Source organism: Suricata suricatta, chromosome 10 (assembly GCF_006229205.1).
Source record: "Suricata suricatta isolate VVHF042 chromosome 10, meerkat_22Aug2017_6uvM2_HiC, whole genome shotgun sequence".
In the NCBI taxonomy this organism is placed as follows: Eukaryota; Metazoa; Chordata; class Mammalia; order Carnivora; family Herpestidae; genus Suricata; species Suricata suricatta.
The window spans coordinates 85,324,185-85,341,665 of NC_043709.1; positions in this window are offsets into that span (position 1 = coordinate 85,324,185).

Sequence of the window (17,481 nt, forward strand, 5' to 3'; positions counted from 1 at the left end):
ACATGGTACATTCTCCAAGATAGACTGCATACTGAGGCTTAAAGCAGCCCTCAATAACTATAAAGAAGTGAGATCATACCTTGCACACTTTCAGATCACTATGAAACCTGAAATCAATCACAGGAAAAAGTCTGGAAAACCTCCAAAATGTGGAGGTTAAAGAACACCATAATAAGGAACAAAAAGGCCAATCAGGCAATTAGAGAAGAAATTAAAACATATACGAAAACAAATGAAAATGAAAATACAACAATCCTAACTCTTTGGGATGTAGCAAAGGCAGTCCTAAGAGGAATGTACATTGTAATCCAGGCCTATTTCAAGAAACTAGAAAAAACTCAAATACAAAATGTAACAGTGCACCTAAACGAGCTAGAAGCAGAGCAGCAAGACTACCCCAAGCCCAGCAGAAGAACTGAAATAATAAAGATCAGGGCCGAAACAAACAATAGAGAATTAAAAAAAAATAAATATTTGAACAGATCAGTGAAACCAAGAGTTGGTTTTTAAAAAAAAACAAACAAAATTGATAAACCTCTAAACAGGCTTCTCAAAAAGAAAAGAGAGAGCACCCAAATAGTCAAAATAATGAATGAAAATAGATCTATTACAACCAATCCCTCAGAAATACAAGCAATTATTGGGGAATACTATGAAAAAATACTGCCAACTAATTGGACAGCCTATAAGAAATAGACAAATTCCTAAACACACATGCACTACCAAAATTCAAAAGGAAAGAGATAGAAAATCTAAACAGACCAGTAACAGTGAAGAAACTGAATCAGTTATCAAAAATCTCCCAACAAATAAGAGCCCGGGCCAGATGGCTTCCCTGGGGAATTCTACCAGACATTTAAATCAGAGTTAATACCTATTATTCTCAAGCTATTCCAAAAAATATAAATAGAAGGAAAACTTCCAGACTCATTCTATGAAGCCAGCATGACTTTGATTCCCAAACTGAACACAGACTGGACAAAAATAAAGAACTACAGGCCAATATCCTTAATGAATACAGATGTAAAAATACTTAACAAGATACTAGCAATTGAACTCAACAACATGTAAAAAGAATTATCCACCAGCACCAAGCGGAATTCATTCCTGGGTTAGAGGTCTGGTTCAATATTCACAAATCAATCAATGTGATACATTACATTAACAAAATAAAAGATAAAAAACATATGATCCCGTCAATAGATGCAGAAAAAGCATTTGATAAAATACAGCATCCTTTCTTAAAGACCTTGAGAAAGTCGAGATAGAAGGAACTTATATAAACATCATAAAAGCCATTTATGAAAAGCCCACAGCTAATATGATCCTCAATGGGGGAAAAACTGAGAGTTTTCCCCCTGAAATCAGGAACACAACACGATGTTCACTGTTGTTTAACATAGTGCTGGAAGTCCTAGCATCAGCAATCAGACAACAAAAGGAAATAAAAAGCATCAGAATTGGCAAATATGAAGTCAAACTTTCACTTTTCGCAGAAGACATGATACTCAACCTGGAAAACCTGACAGACTCCACCAGTAGCCTACTAGAACTGATCCCTGAATTCAGAAAAGTTGCAGGGTAAAAAATCAATGTACAGAAATCGGTTGCATTTTTATACACCAATAATGAAGCAACAGAAAGAGAAATCAAGAAACTGATCCCATTCACAATTGCATGAAAAACCATAAAGTGTCTAGGAATAAACCTAACCAAAAATGTAAAAGCCCTGTACAATGAAAACTATAGAAAACTTATGAAAGAAATTGAAGAGGACACAAAGAAATGGACAAACATTCCATGCTCTTGGGCCAGAAGAATAAACATTGTTAAAATGTCATTATTACCCAAAGCAATCTACACATTCAATGCAATTCCAATCAAAATTGCACCAGCGTTCTTTGCAAAGCTGGAACAAACTATCCTAATATTTGTATGGAACCACAAAAGACCCCAAATAGCCAAATTAATATTGAAGAAGAAAATTGAAATGGGAGACATCACAGTTTCAGACATTAGCCTCTGCTACAAAGCTGTCATCATCAAGACAGTATGGTATTGACACAAACACAGACACATAGACCAATGGAATAGAATAGAGAACCCAGAACTGGACCCACAAATATATGGCCAGTTAATCTTTGACAAAGCAGGAAAGGGTATCCAATGGAAAAAAGACAGCCTCTTTACCTGGTGGTGCTGGGAGAACTGGACAGCAACATGCAAAAGAATGAAACTAGGCCACTTTCTTACAGCATACTCAAAATAGATGAAGGACCTGAATGTGAGACAGGAAACCATCAAAACCCTAGAGGAGAAAGCAGAAACAGCCTCCTTGACCTCAACCACAGCAATTTCCTACTTGATATATCCCCAAAGGCAAAGGAATCAAGAGAAAAAATGAACTATTGGGACCTCATCAAGATAAAATGCTTCTACACTGCAGAAGAAACAGTACAGAAAACTAATAGGCAACTGACAGAATGGGAAAAGACAGTCGCAAATGACATATCGGAGAATGGGCTAGTATCCAACATCTATAAGGAATTCGCCAAAATCCACACTGAAAAACAAAGAATCCACTAAAGAAATGGGCAGAAGACATGAATAGACACTTCTCCAAAGATGATATCCATATAGCTAATAGACACATCAAACAATGCTCAATATTATTCATCATTAGGGAAATATAAATCAAAACCACACTGAGATACCACCTCACACTAGTCAGAGTCACTAAAATGAACAAATCAGAAGACTTATAGATGCTGGCGAGGATGCAGAAAAATGGGCACCCTCCTGCACTGTTGTTGAGAATGTAAACTGGTGCAGCCGCTCTGGAAAACAGTGTGGAGGTTCCTCAAAAAATTAACAATTGAACACCCCTATGACCCAGCAATAGCACTGCTAGAGATTTACCCAAGGGATACAGAAGTGCTGATGTATAGGGGCACATGTACCCCAATGTTCATAGCAGCACTTTCAACAATAGCCAAATCATGGAAAGAGCTGAAATGTCCATCAACTGATGAATGGATCAAGATGTGATTTATATATACAATGGAATACTACTACATGGCAATGAGAAAGAATGAAATATGGCCATTTGTATGTAGGGAAGTAGATGGACCTCGAGGGTGTCATGCTAAGCGAAATAAGTCAGGCAGAGAAGGAAAAACCTAACAGAGGTCCATGCAGAGGGGAAGGGGGAAAAAGAGTTAAGGAGAGGGAGGGAGGCAAATCATGAGAGACTCTTGAGTACTGAAAACAAACTGAAGGCTGAAGGGTGAGGGGGAAAGGAGAAGAGGGTTACTGGTCATGGAGGGGGGCACTTGTGGGGAAGAGCACTGGGTGTTATATGGAAAACAATTTGACAATAAAATATTATGAAAAAAATTTAAAAAATTAAAAAAATGGAGGCTCTCTTACCTCTTCAAATCTTTATACAGAATTGTTCTTTATTCTGTGCCTGAAATTTCCAGTATCTGCAATTCTCAGTAGTCTAGTTCTATTTCCTCAGACTCTCACTCTAGGATCAGCCTTCCCTGCTAGTGGAATTAATTCTTTTATTTTAATCATGAGACTAAATCGAGGAACAATTTTCTCCAGGTAGGAACTCCTTTTACTTCTGTTGACACCAAGAGGTACCGGTGACATGGAACCTTCCTGAAAAATTCTGGCTCAATGAAGGAGACTCATATTTAGCTTTCCTCTGTTGCTTCCAGACTGAGGTATGCCATCCCAATACTAGTATTGCTTTAGTCTTCGATTTTAGAGAAACCCAGGTACAGGTTGAGAGTGAGAGTAGGGTCATAACATTTTACCATTCATATAGACCTCCCTATTTCTGTGGAGACCCATGGTATGTTGAAAATAAAGTATATTTTGTTTCCAGAAATTGGAGGTGTTCTGGAGATTATATTGTATAGTGAGAAAGTCTCTTAGTGCTCCTATCTGACATAATGCTGGAAACAAAGCTCAACATTCTATTTCTATATGTTTACTGATTATCCTCACATTTCAATACATATGTACATTGTACTTTTCTCAAATGTGTATATGCTTCCAATATTTTCCCAAACAACTCAGGAAAGTTAGCATGATTTAACTTCTCTTTGATATACACCAACTCCCACCTTTACACATAGTTTTGGTCATTAAGTATACCAGTTTGCATAATTTTTATTTTTTATATTTTATTTAAATTTTTAATAAATTGTTTTTATAAGTATCAAAATTATGCAATTTCAATAATTATAAATCTTGCAGCAAAAATAATAGTATTTATTTTATCCATTCCCAAATACACCCTCATTAAATAAAATTATTTTTAATATGTTTTTGTTTTTCTCTGGTATCACCTCTTTTTTTTTTCCAACTAAGTAACTGGCTTTATGCTTTCTATCTACTTCTTCCTATAGAAAATGTAACTCTCTTAAATATGTAACTACACAGACAATACTTTTGATAACAGCCCAATTTAGTCAATTATCATTTTGATTAATTATTTGTCAATGTTTCTATAGTTATAACTATGTAAATATTATTCACAGTTACTATTACAATACAAATACATTTATTGTCTTATATAATCTTTTTGTTTTCCTTGGAATCAATAGTTGCCTTGACTTTTTACTTGCTTAGTTTACATTGTTCATGTCACTACTTTCTTCCCAAAATGTCCAAAAAATTAAGACATGACAAGGACATAGAAAATTAATATATTGAGTACCTACTATGTGCTACTTACTTCCCTCATAGAGGGAACTCATTAAGTTCAGATATTCCAGCTCAAAAACTTCAAACATCAGTAATATATTAGTTTTGGGTTTTCCTTAGAATTTTCCCCCATTGAGCCCTTCATTTCCCTGAGTCAGTTGAACTGAATTAATAAGAAACTTAGAAAAAAAGGAGACAAACTGAAATAATGAATTAATATGGTAGAAGCAGGTCCAAATCTATCACTAATTAGAAGGAACATAATTATTCAACATACCAGTTAAAAGATACAGATTAATAAGTAGGACAAATAATCTAAATATATAGTCTTTACAAATGAAACACCAAATACAAGGACAAGAAAAGATCAAATGTAAAAAAATAAAAATAAAAAAAGAATTTACACCAGGCAAATGTTAGCCAAGATAAAGTTGGTATAGTTATTTATATCAGATAAACTATACTTTAAGACAAAAAAATCATTAAGAATAAAATAAATCATCACATAATGATAAAGATCACAATACATTTTGAAAATGTAGAAATTTCAACCCTTAAAATACATGAATCAAAATTGATAGACATTAGAGATGTTGATACATCTACTATTGTACTGCCAAATGATAAAACTAGAACAATTTGGTGACAAGTTTGATGCCCTTTATTCAAAGGAAAACAACTCATGGGTTGAGAGATTACCCTGCCTCATTAGCAGTGGAACAATGTTCTCAAGGGATTTGGGGCAAGAGGGAGTTTTGCAGAACTTTAGAAGAGGTCACTTGGAAACAAGCCATGATTGCCTTCGAGGTCAAGCTAGCCACTCCTATTTTCTAGGAAAGCTAGCTAACACTAAGTTGGATGACTGTGATTGGTGTATGTTAGGATTCTTTGACCGGTGCTTCTGTAAGTGCAGACTGATTTAGGTTTACATTTGTGACATGGGCCAGGTAGGAGGTTACCTCCATTTTGTGAAGCCTGACATACAAATTCACTTTTACAGTACTGAATGTCACTACAGTCTTGTAATTATTGATAAGTTAAATATAGAAAAGGCTACAAAGATTTCAAATATCTAAACAATACTTTCTAACAAGCTAAAACAAGTTAAAAGTTAGAAGTTAACAACAAAGCATAAATACAAAATCCTCACATGTTTGGAAATTGAAAAAAATGCTACCAAATAAGTCAAAAGTTAAAAAAATAATGAAAATTAAAAATTTTCTAGAACTAGAATGGTAAAAAAATAGTATTTAACCAAAATAATATATACTTTAAGGACATACACTGGGAAAAAAGAAAGCATCACAATCAATGAACAAAGTATCTATCTTCAATAAGTCATTATGACCTTTTTCCTGAAATAACGTAAGAGTGTGAGTCAAAGCAGCATAAGATGGTAGAATCTTGGTCTTTAACCCTATTCCTTTACTATGGCATTCATTAATGGGAAAGTAGCAGCCCTCAGGGGCTGGTATCCAAAAGTTACAGAACTTGGGGTCTGAGCCTTCACCTTAACACTCCATTAAGAATGATTACCTCAAAGATTGCAGAGAAATAGAGGGATCCATACTTCCTGCCTGTAGCTCTCAAACAATAAAGGGCTGAGGCCAAAGGACTCTGAATCTCAAGAGTCTAGGAGGAAAGGAGACTGAGTCTACTAGGAAGAGAGCCTTGTAGGTGTGTGCTTGCAAACTGGGGGAGATAAAAATGGGCTGGGACATGAAGGTATGGAGGGGCAGGAGCCCCTTCTGTTAAAAGACAAAGAGAAGAGAAAAAGAAAGAGTGGCTGGAAAAATGTAGGACTGTATCTAGACAAGAGAAAAACCTCAGCCCAGAATGGAGAGGGATCCTATCATCCTATCTCTGCCCACAGGGCTTTCAGAAAGAGATCCCATCTCTAACTGCAGAGCTTTCTTTGCACTGGGTGCCCTGGTTCTATGCCAGGCGAGGGGACAAAAGAAGTTCCCTCTGAGTTAGGCATCGCCCCAGAGGTACAGTGGTTGTGGCTCATAGGATTAAATTTCTGGCAGTATCATTAATGCACACGGAGTAAGAGCTTGGAATGCAGCTGGATGTGGGGCACAGACATTCCACCTTATCTGCGCTGGCAACACAGTGAGGACGGATCCAAAGGAGTGATTTTGGATACCTGGTCTGAGGAGAAGGGCCTGGAGTGATTTTGGACACCTGGTTCTCCCCACAACCACCAAAGTGGGGCCTCAGGGATCAATCTGTGGGGCCCACAGTGGAGGTAGGACCTGCTAAAACCAAACCATGCCCATCCATACTGGGTAAGTAATTTTTGTGGGGAGCCAGATAGATGCTGCAGAAACAGACAGCCTCTCCCCCAAGACCAGCACTGCTGCATTGCTCTAGATCAATTCTTGCTATTCAGATATATTCTTCTTTGTCCTATTCTTATTCCTCCCCTCCTGGACTGGTTATTCTGTTTATGGGTTTGCTTAAATAGACATATTTAATCTATCCGCCTGATGCATGTTCCACACCTCCTTCTTGACCTTCTTTTCTCTCTCTCTCTCTCTCTCTCTCTCTCTCTCTCTCTCTCTCTCTCTCTCTCTGGAATAATCAGACTATAGAGTTTCTCTGGATAACATAATCTTTATTTCTTTCTCCTCGCCTCCTCCTCTTTCTCTGGATTAAGCCTTTTAGTTTATCTTCCTTGTCAATGTTCATTTCTCTTTCTCCCCACCCCTGTCATTCTCTCTTTGTATATGCTATTCCATTAGCACTGCCTTCACCCTGCTCTTTATTTGTAGCTGAGAATTCTGGTTTTATGTTTTTAGACTGTCCTTTTTTTTGTTTGTTTTTTGGGGTTTTTTTTGTTTGTTTTAGTATTTTTGTCGGTGTGCTTGTTTGTTTAATTTGTGTGTTTGCGTGTTTTAGTTCCCTATTTGTTTATCTATTTTCCTTTCAAGGGCTACATTAGGAACAAATCAAAGCACACAGGGTGGAGACTCCAAAACATCACTATGAGTAGGGAAATAAAATAAAGTCACAACAAGAGAGAACAAGGGACACCCTTAAAAGTACACTTCCTGAATGGCGAGGCCCTGGTCAGTGTATGAACTTCCATTAATATAGCAGTACTTGCAGGTGCAGAGCACATAACAAGCCTTTAAAATTTTTTTAATGTTTTTTTTTTATATTGAGACAGAGAGAAACAGAGCATGAGTTGGGTAGGGGCAAAGAGAGAGGGAGACACAGAATCTGAAGCAGGCTCCAGACTCTGAATTATCAGCACAGAGCCAGATGTGGGGCTTGAACCCACTAACCGTGAGATCATGACCTGAGCCAAAGTCAGACACTTAACTGACTGAGCCAAACAGGGGCTCCAACAAACCTTTAAAACTTACAAGAGATGGAAAGCTAGCCAAAATGATGAAACGGAAGAACCCTACTCAAAAGAAATTCCAGGAAGAAGTGACCACTAAAGAACTGATCAAAACAGATAAAAGCAACATAACTGAATAAGAATGTAGAACAATAGTCATTAAAAAAAAAACCTGTTGGGCATGAAAAAGGCATAGAAGACAGCAGAGATGCTATTGCTACAAAGATCATGGATCTGAAAAAAGTTACAATGAATTAAATAATGCTATAAATGAGGCACATAATAAAATGGAGGTGGCCACTGTACGAAATCAAGAGGCAGAGAGGAGAATGGGTGAATTAGAATATACAATTATAGAAAAAGAGGAAACCAGGAAAAAGAGAGATAAATTGATCCAGGAGCACGAAAGGAGAATTCTAGAACTGAGTGATACAATCAAGTGGAACAATATCCTGATCACAGGAATTCCAGAAGAAGAGAGAAAGGGGCTGAAGGAAGACTTGAACAAATTATAGCTGAGAAGTTCCCCCAATCTGAGGAAAGAAATAGAGCTTGAAATCCAAGAGGCATGAAGAACTCCCCTCAGACGCACATGAAACAATCTTCTACACGACATATCATAGTGAAACTGGCAAAATATAAGGATAAGGAGAGAATTCTGAAAGCAGTTAGGGATAAATGGGCCATAAGATAAAAAAGGCAGACATGTAAGGGTAGTAGCAGGCCTATCTACTGAAACTTGGCAGGCCAGAAAGGAATGGCAGGAAATCTTAAATGTGATGAGCAGGAGAAATATGCAACCAAAAATCCTTTATCCAGCAAGCCTGTTATTCAGAATAGAAAGGGAGATAAAGGTTTACCCAAATAAACTAAAATTGAAGGAATTCATTACCACTAAACCAGCCCTATAAGAGATCCAAAGGGGAACTCTATAAAGGAATTGTTGCAAGAAACACAAAGTACCAGAGACACCACTACAAGCATAAATCCTGCAGAGAACACAATGACACTAAACCCACATTATTCAATAATAACACTGAATGTAAATGGACTAAATACTCCAATCAAAGACACAGGGTAGAAGAATGGATTAAAAAAAAAAAGATCCATTTATTTGCTGTCTACAAGAGACTCATTTTAGACCTGAAAATACATTCAGATTGAAAGTGAGGGAATGGAGAAATATCTATCATGCTACTGGAAGTCAAAAGAAGGCTGGAGTATCCATACTCATATCAGACAAACTGGGCTCAAAGTAAGGGCAGTAACAAGAGATGAAGGGCATTATATAATAATTACAGGGACTATCCATCAGGAAAAACTAACAATTATAAATGTCTGTGCACTGAATTTGAGAGCACACAAATACATAAAACAATTAATCACAAACATAAGAAATCTTATTAATAAGAATGTGCCAATTGTAGGAAACTTTAATATGCCATGTACAGAAATGGATAGATCAACCTGACAGAAAATCACTGAAGAAACAATAGACTTGAACAACACATTGGAACTTGACAAATATATTTAGAACTCTACATCTGGAAGTTATGGAATTCACTTTCTTCCCTAGTGCACATGGTACATTCTCCAAGATAGATCACATGCTGGTTCAATGAGCAGCCCGCACTAAATAGAAAAGAATTGAGATTATGCCATGCACACTTTCAGATACCAATGCTATGAAACTTTAAATCAACCACAAGAAAAAGTCTGGTAAACCTCCGAAAACATGGAGGTAAGGAATACTTTACTAAAGAATGAATGAGTCAACCAGGAAATTAGAGAAGAAATTAAAACATATATGGAAATAATGGAAATGAAAATACAACAATCCAAACTCTTTGGGATGCAGCAAACACAGTCCTAAGAGGAAAGTTTATTGCAATCCAGGCCTATTTCAAGAAACTAGAAAAAATCTCAATGCAAGATCTAACAGCGTACCTAAACAAACTAGAAGCAGAGCAGCCAGACCACCCCAAACCCAGCAGAAGAACTGAAATAATAAAGATCAGGGCAGAAGTAAACAATATAGAATAATAAAAGAAAAACCCAAAACAAAACAGTTGAACAGATCAGTGAATATAAGATTTGGTTTTATGAAAAAAACAAAAAACAAAAATGATAAACCTTTAGGAAGCCTTCTCAAAATGGAAAGAGCACCCAAAGAGACAAAATCACGAATGAAAATAGATGTATTACAACCAATCTCTCAGAAATACAAGTAATTATTGGGGAATACTATGAAAAAATAATACCAACTAATGGAAAAACCTAGAAGAAATGGACAAATTTCTAAACACACATGCACTACCAAAATTCAAATGGGAAAAGATAAAAAATCTGAACAGACACATAACTAGTGAAGAAACTGAATAAGTTATCAAAAATCTCCCAACAAATAAGGGCCCAGGGCCAGGTGGCTTCCCTGGGGAATTCTACCAGACATTTAAATCAGAGTTGATACCTATTATTCTCAAGCTATTCTAAAAAATAGAAATAGAAGAAAAAATTCCAGACTCATTCTACAAAGCCAGCATCACTTTGATCCCCAAACCGGACAGAGACCCAGAAAAAAAGAGAACTACAGGCCAATATCCTTAATGAATACAGATGCAAAAATACTCAACAAGATACTAGCAATTGAATTCAACAGCATATAAAAAGAATTATCCATCATGATCAAGTGGGATTCATTCCTGGGTTAGAGGTCTGGTTCAATATTGACAAATCAATCAATGTGATACATTACATTAACAAAATAAAAGATAAAAAAACATATGATCCTGTCAATAGATGCAGGAAAAGCATTTGACAACATACAGCACCCTTTCTTAATAAAGACCCTCAAGAAAGTCAGGATAGAAAGAACTTACACATAAACATCGTAAAAGTCATTTATGAAAAGCTCACAGCTAATATCATCCTCAATGGGGAAAAACTGAGAGCTTTCTCCCTGAGATCGGGAACACAGCACGGATGTCCACTCTCACCACTGTTGTTTAACATAGTGCTGGAAGTCCTAGCATCAGCAATCAGACAACAATAGGAAATTAAAGGCATCAGAATTGGCAAAGAAGAAGTCAAACTTTCAGTTTTCACAGACAACATGATACTCTACATGGAAAACCTGACTGACTCCACCAGTAGCCTACTAGAACTGGTCCATGAATTCAGAAAAGTTGCAGGGTACAGAATCAATGTACAGAAATTGGGTGCACATTTAGACACCAATAACGAAGCAACAGAAAGAGAAGTCAAGAAACTGATCCCATTCACAGTTGCGCAAAAAAACATAAAATACCTAGGAATAAACAAAACCAAAGATGTAAAAGACCTATACGATAAAATTATAAAAACTTAAGAAAGACATTGAAGAAGACACAAAGAAATGGAAAAACATTCCATGCTCATGGATTGGAAGAATAAACATTGTTAAAATGTCATTATTACCCAAAGCAATCTACACATTCAATGCAATTCCAGTCAAAATTGCACCAGCATTCTTCACAAAGCTGGAACAAACTATCCTAATATTTGTATGGAACCACAAAAGACCCCAAATAGCCATAGTAATATTGAAGAAGAAAACCGAAAGGGGAGGCATTACAATCCCAGACTTTAGCCTCTGCTACAAAGCTGTCATCATCAAGACAGTATGGTATTGGCACATAGAAACAGACACATAGACGAATGGAATAGAATAGAGAACCCAGAACTGGACCCACAAATATACGGCCAATTAATCTTTGACAAAGCAGGAAAAAGTATCCTTTTGAAAAAAGGCAGCCTCTTTACCAGATGGTGCTGGGAGATCTGGAAGGCAACATGCAAAAGAATGAACCTAGACAACTTTCTTACACCATACACAAAAATAGTCTTAAAATGGATGAAGAATCTGAATGTGAGACAAGAAATCATCAAAACCCTAGAGAAGAAAGCAGGAAACAACCTCCTTGACCTCAACCACAGCAATTTCCTACTCGACACATCTCCAAAGGCAAGAGAATCAAAAGCAGAAATGAACTATTGAGATCGCATCAAGATAAAAAGCTTCTATACTATAAAGGAAACACTCAAGAAAACTAATAGCCAACCGACGGAATAGGAAAAGATAGTCGCAAATGACATATTGGAGAATGCGCTAGTATCCAAAATCCACAAGAAACTCACCAAACTCCACACATGAAAACCAAATAACCCAATGAAGAAATGGACACAAGAAATGAGCAGACATTTCTCCAAAGAGGACATTTAGATGGCCAATAGATACATGAAACTGCTCAGCATCATTCATCATCAGGGAAATACAAATATTTTCCTTTTTTTTATAAATGGAATATTTATTTATTTTTGAGAAACAGAGAGAGACAGATCATTGAAGGAGTAGCAAAGTGCTAGCCTAAAAGGAAGGAGAATTTTCAGTAAGAAGTATGTAAGCCTCAATGCAATATAATATGAATTTGTTAAATGCTCATTATATGCCCGGTGCCCAGCTGGGTGCTCTGAGGGAGTAAAGAAGATACATTTCTTACATAAGATATACAATCAAGAACAAAATAAAGAAAATAAAGAGGCACAGATAACCGTGGGGTTTTATTTTTTATTTCAGGTTTATTGAGGCATAATGACATACAAAATTGTGAGATATTTAACATTTAACATTGTGGTTTTTGGTGATTCACTACATACATTGTGAAGTGATTCACTATGATTTCCCCACTGTGAAAGGATTAACTATGGTATTTTAGTCTAAATGTTTCATTAAGTGAAGGTAAGTGTTCAAAGAGTACTTTTGTTTCCCTCAATTCATCTTTACATGTGGAGGAACTTCAGCTGGAGCTTTGGTTTTCTCTGTGTCATCTCCAGTAGCATCAGCATCACCTGGAAACTTGTTAGAAGTACAAGTTATGGGCCCCTCCTAGACCTACTGAATTCCAGCTGCTGTGAGTGGGGCTGAGTAATCTGTGTTTTTACAAGCCCTCAGGTGAAGGGGCACCCACTGAAGTTCCAGCATTACTGAGCACTGAGCATCCTGTCCTCTCTCCACCCACCGTCTCTCACTGTGGCTTTGATTAGTGAGGTGAAGAGACAGCAGTGTATATGCTCAACTCAGCCACTCCCATGTTTTGTGGGTTTTCTTTTTGTATCCAGAACCAACCTGCCTACAAGACATTTGCATCCCAACCTGCTATATAAGAGAAAATCTAATAAAAGGAGACTCTGTCCTCTGATTGAAGAGAGTCAATTCTCAGCACTACTTGTGATGAGGAATGTGTTTGAGTGATGCAGGGTTAGCAGGACAATTAGGCAGCAGATCTACAGCTGACAATTTAATCATCTGTCTCTATGTTGATTATCAATTGTTTCAAAACATAGGAGGGGAGAATGGGTATTATTTATTGTATCTTTACAACTCCAATAACGACTTGCAGTGAAAGTGGGCAGGGTGCAGTTTCAGATCCTGTGCAGTAGAGAGACTCAGTTGAGAGAATAATAGGACAGAAGAATCAGAGGAAATCTTACCATCTTTCTTTCAAGAAAATGGAACTTTATTTTTTTTTAATTTTTAAATGTTTTTTAAATTTATTTTTGAGAGACAGAAACAGCCCAAGCAGGGGAGGGTCAAAGAGAGAGGGAGATATAGAATATGAAGTAGGCTCCTGGTTCTGAGCTAGCTGTCAGCACAAAGCCCAATGTGCTCGAGCCCAAGCTTGAACCCACGAACTGTGAGATCTGACCTGAGCCGAAGACGGACGCTCAACCGACTTCAAGAAAATGAAACTTTAGAAATGATCAGTTCTTTTGAGTTATAGATAAAGAAACAGAACATTGAAGGAACTAAATGGCTTTCTCAAGATCACATTGCTACTTAGTGGTGGCAACAAGACCAGAATTCAGCCCACTTGACTCTCAGCTGTGCACTTTCTGAGCAGGTGGACCAAAGCAGACAATAGCAGAGAAACTTGAAGAATGCAGATGTTGTCAAGGAGAGTAACCAACTCTCGGGATTTTCAGCAAGGGTAGTAGGTTCAAAGACAAAGTGTTTTGTGCTCAGAGGAAAACTCTGGCTCCAGTGCACCTGTGCACATACTGTTGTTCCCTCTCATGCCTCGGCTCAAGCTAAGAATCCTTCTCAGTGTGCTCTGAACACTGCTTCATTTTACTTTGTTACTCATTGTAGTGGGTGTTGTTTCTGCCTACAATCTCTCCTTTCTGTCCATGTGTGGACAGCCTTCTCTCCACCCACCATCTCTCACTGTGGCTTTGATTAGTGAGTTGAAGAGACAGTAGCTCAACATAGCCCCTCCCATGTTTTTGTGGGTTTTCTCCATCCCTAAAGAGAGCTAAATCAAATTCCATTCTTCTACAAAGTCTTGTCTGACTTCACTAATCAACCCTAACCACTGATCCAGCCCAAAATGATCATCCTCCACTATGAATTTCTGGACAGTTTATTTGTAATTAATTATGATCAACACTTTCTATTTTTTTATTTCCTCTCTAATTGCCTGATTCACCCAATCATTCTTTAGTAGGGTCATTTTTGACCTCCACATTTTTGGAGGCTTTCCTGACTTCTTCCGGTGGTTGATTTTGAGTTTCATAGCATTGTGGTCTGAAAGTGTGCATGGTATGTATGATCTTAATTCTTTTGTATTTATGGAGGGCTGTTTTATGACCCAGTATGTGATCAATCTTGGAGAATGTGCCATGTGCACTCAAGAAGAAAGTGAATTCCCTAGCCTCAAGATGCAGAGTTCTAAATACATCCATTAATTTCATCTGCTCCAGTGTGCCATTCAGGTCCATTGTTTCTTTAGTGATTTTTTTTGTCTAGTTGACCTATCCATTGTTGTAAGTGGGATATCAAAGTCCCCTGCAATTAGCACATTCTTATCGATAAGATTGCTTCTGTTTGTGATTGTTTTATGTATTTAGGAGCTCCCGATTTCGGCACATAAATGTTTATAATTGTTAGCTCTTCTTCAGATAGAGACCCTGTAATTATTATATAATGTCCTTTTTCATCTTTTGTTACTGCCTTTATTTTAAAGTCCAGTTTGTCCGATATAAGTATGGCTACTCCAGCTTTCTTTTGGTGTCCAGTCGCATGGTAGATATTTCTCCATCCCCTGACTTTCAATCTGAAGGTGTCTTCAGGTCTAAGGTGAGTCTCTTGTAGGCAGCAAATAGATGGGTTTTGGTCTTTGATCCATTCTACTACCCTGTGTCGTTTGATTGGAGCATTCAGTCCATTGACATTCAGTGTTATTATTGAAAAATGTGGGTTTAGATTCATTGTGTTCCCTGTAGAGGGCATGATTCTAGTGATGTCTCTGGTACCTTTATTCCTTGATACATTTCCCTCATAGAGTCCCTCTTAAGATTTATTGTAGGGCTGGTTTGGTGGTAATGATTTCTCTCAACTTTTACTTGGGAAAACCTTTATCTCTCCTATTTTGAATGACAGGCTCGCTGAATAAAGAATTATTGGTTGCATATTCTTCCTGTTCATCACATTGACGATTTCCTGCCATTCCTTTCTGGCCTGCCAAGTTTCAGTAGATAGGTCTGTAACCACTCTGATAGGTTTCTCTTTGTATGTCAAGGCCCTTTTCTCCCTAGCTGCTTTCAGAATTCTCTTTATCTTTATATTTTGCCAGTTTTACTATTATATGTTATGCTATTGGTTTATGTTATGTCTTAGGGGAGTTTGGTATGTCTCTTGAATTTCAATGTCTTTCTCTTTCCCCAGATTGGGGAAATTTTCGCGTATAATTTGGTCTAGCATGCCTTCAAGCACTCTGTCTTTGTCTTCCTCTTCAGGGACTCCTATGATATGGACATTGTTCCGTTTGATTGTATCACTCAAGTCTCTGATTCTCCTTTTGTGCTCCTGAATCATTTTCTCTCTCTTTTTCTTGGCCTCCTCTTTTGCTACAACTGTGTCTTCTAATTCACTTATTTTCCTCTCTGCTTCTTCAATCCGTGCATTGGCAGCCTCCATCTTATTATTCATCTCATTTATAGCCTTTTCTAACTTGTCACAGCTATTTTGAAGGTTTCTAGTCTTTGTATCAGTATCTTCTCTGATAGCTTCTATGTTTTCTTCAAGCCCAGCAATTAATGTTATGACAATCATTCTAAATTTCTGTAGAGTTATGTTGCTTGTGTCTGTTTTAAACAGTTCTGTAGCTGTGATTTCTTCCTGGAGTTTCTTTGAAGGAGAGTTCCTTCGTTTCACCATTTTGGCTAGCCTTCTGTCTCTTGTCAGTTTTAAAAGCTCTTTCTGCATTGTGCATTTATTAGTATTCCTCTATAGAAGGAGGCTCTTGGAGTGTCTAGGGTCTGTCATTTCAGGAGATGTTCTTTTAATGATGTCGCTTGGTTTCTCTTGTTATGCCTCTGATTAATTTATTTCCCTACTCAGTGATATTTGGGATTTTCCACTATGCGTGCTTTGGGTTGTTTCTTGAGGTAGCCCTGAAAAGGAAAAGAGACATACAAACACACAGAGAACACAAGCACACTAATGTACTGATAAAGAAGCAAACCTAAAGGGGAAAGAAAAAAAGGAACAGGAAAGAAAAGGGAGGGGAAAAAAAGAAAAGAAAAAGACAAGAAGAAGAAAAAAGCAAGTGGGGAGTGGGGGGGACAGCGACAGTCAGCAATACAGAACAGACTGAGAGCTAAAAACCTGCAGGGGAGTTGGGGGAGATAATGATGAGATGAAGGAAAAACTATCTGAATGGTAAGAGTTGATCTAAGCATAGCAGTGCCTAATTGTTGGTCTTTCCCAGATTCCAGGGGGAAAGGGAGAAAAGAAGGAAATAGGAAAATAGTAAAGAGAAGACAGGGAGAAAAATAAAAAGTAAAAATATTAAGAAAAAACCACTTAACGGTAATAAGCAAAAGCACAGCAGCTCTCCAGCATGGATGGGTGTGGCTTGGTGTAGGTGAGTGGGGTCTCAGGGGCTGCTCTCTGAGTCCCTGCCTTGGTGGATGCAAGGAGAAGAATGGCGAAGGGCACCCCAAGTCCCCCTCAGACCATGCATTGCCAGCCACTTTTTTGAGTCCAACCTTCTTGTGCCTCGGGCGGATCTAATTGTTTCTGTTTTTTAAGTTCTGCCCGGTTTCTAAGTCCTTTCCTGCACACTCAATATTGCCATCAGTTAAAATCTCCTGCAAGTGGGCGGCTTTCTGGTCAGGATCGAATAGGGGGATTGTGAAGTCAGAGTTCTCCCCTGGCTCTGCCTGCAGTCAGTGAGCTGCCCAGCTGAGGGAGAACACTCCCGCTGAAGGGATGGATATCTCTCTCAGCGCTCAGTGGCCCTCAGTCTTGGGCTAAATCTCTCCTCTGCAGGAATTATGCTGTGAGTGATTCAGTCTCTACTTCTCTTCCC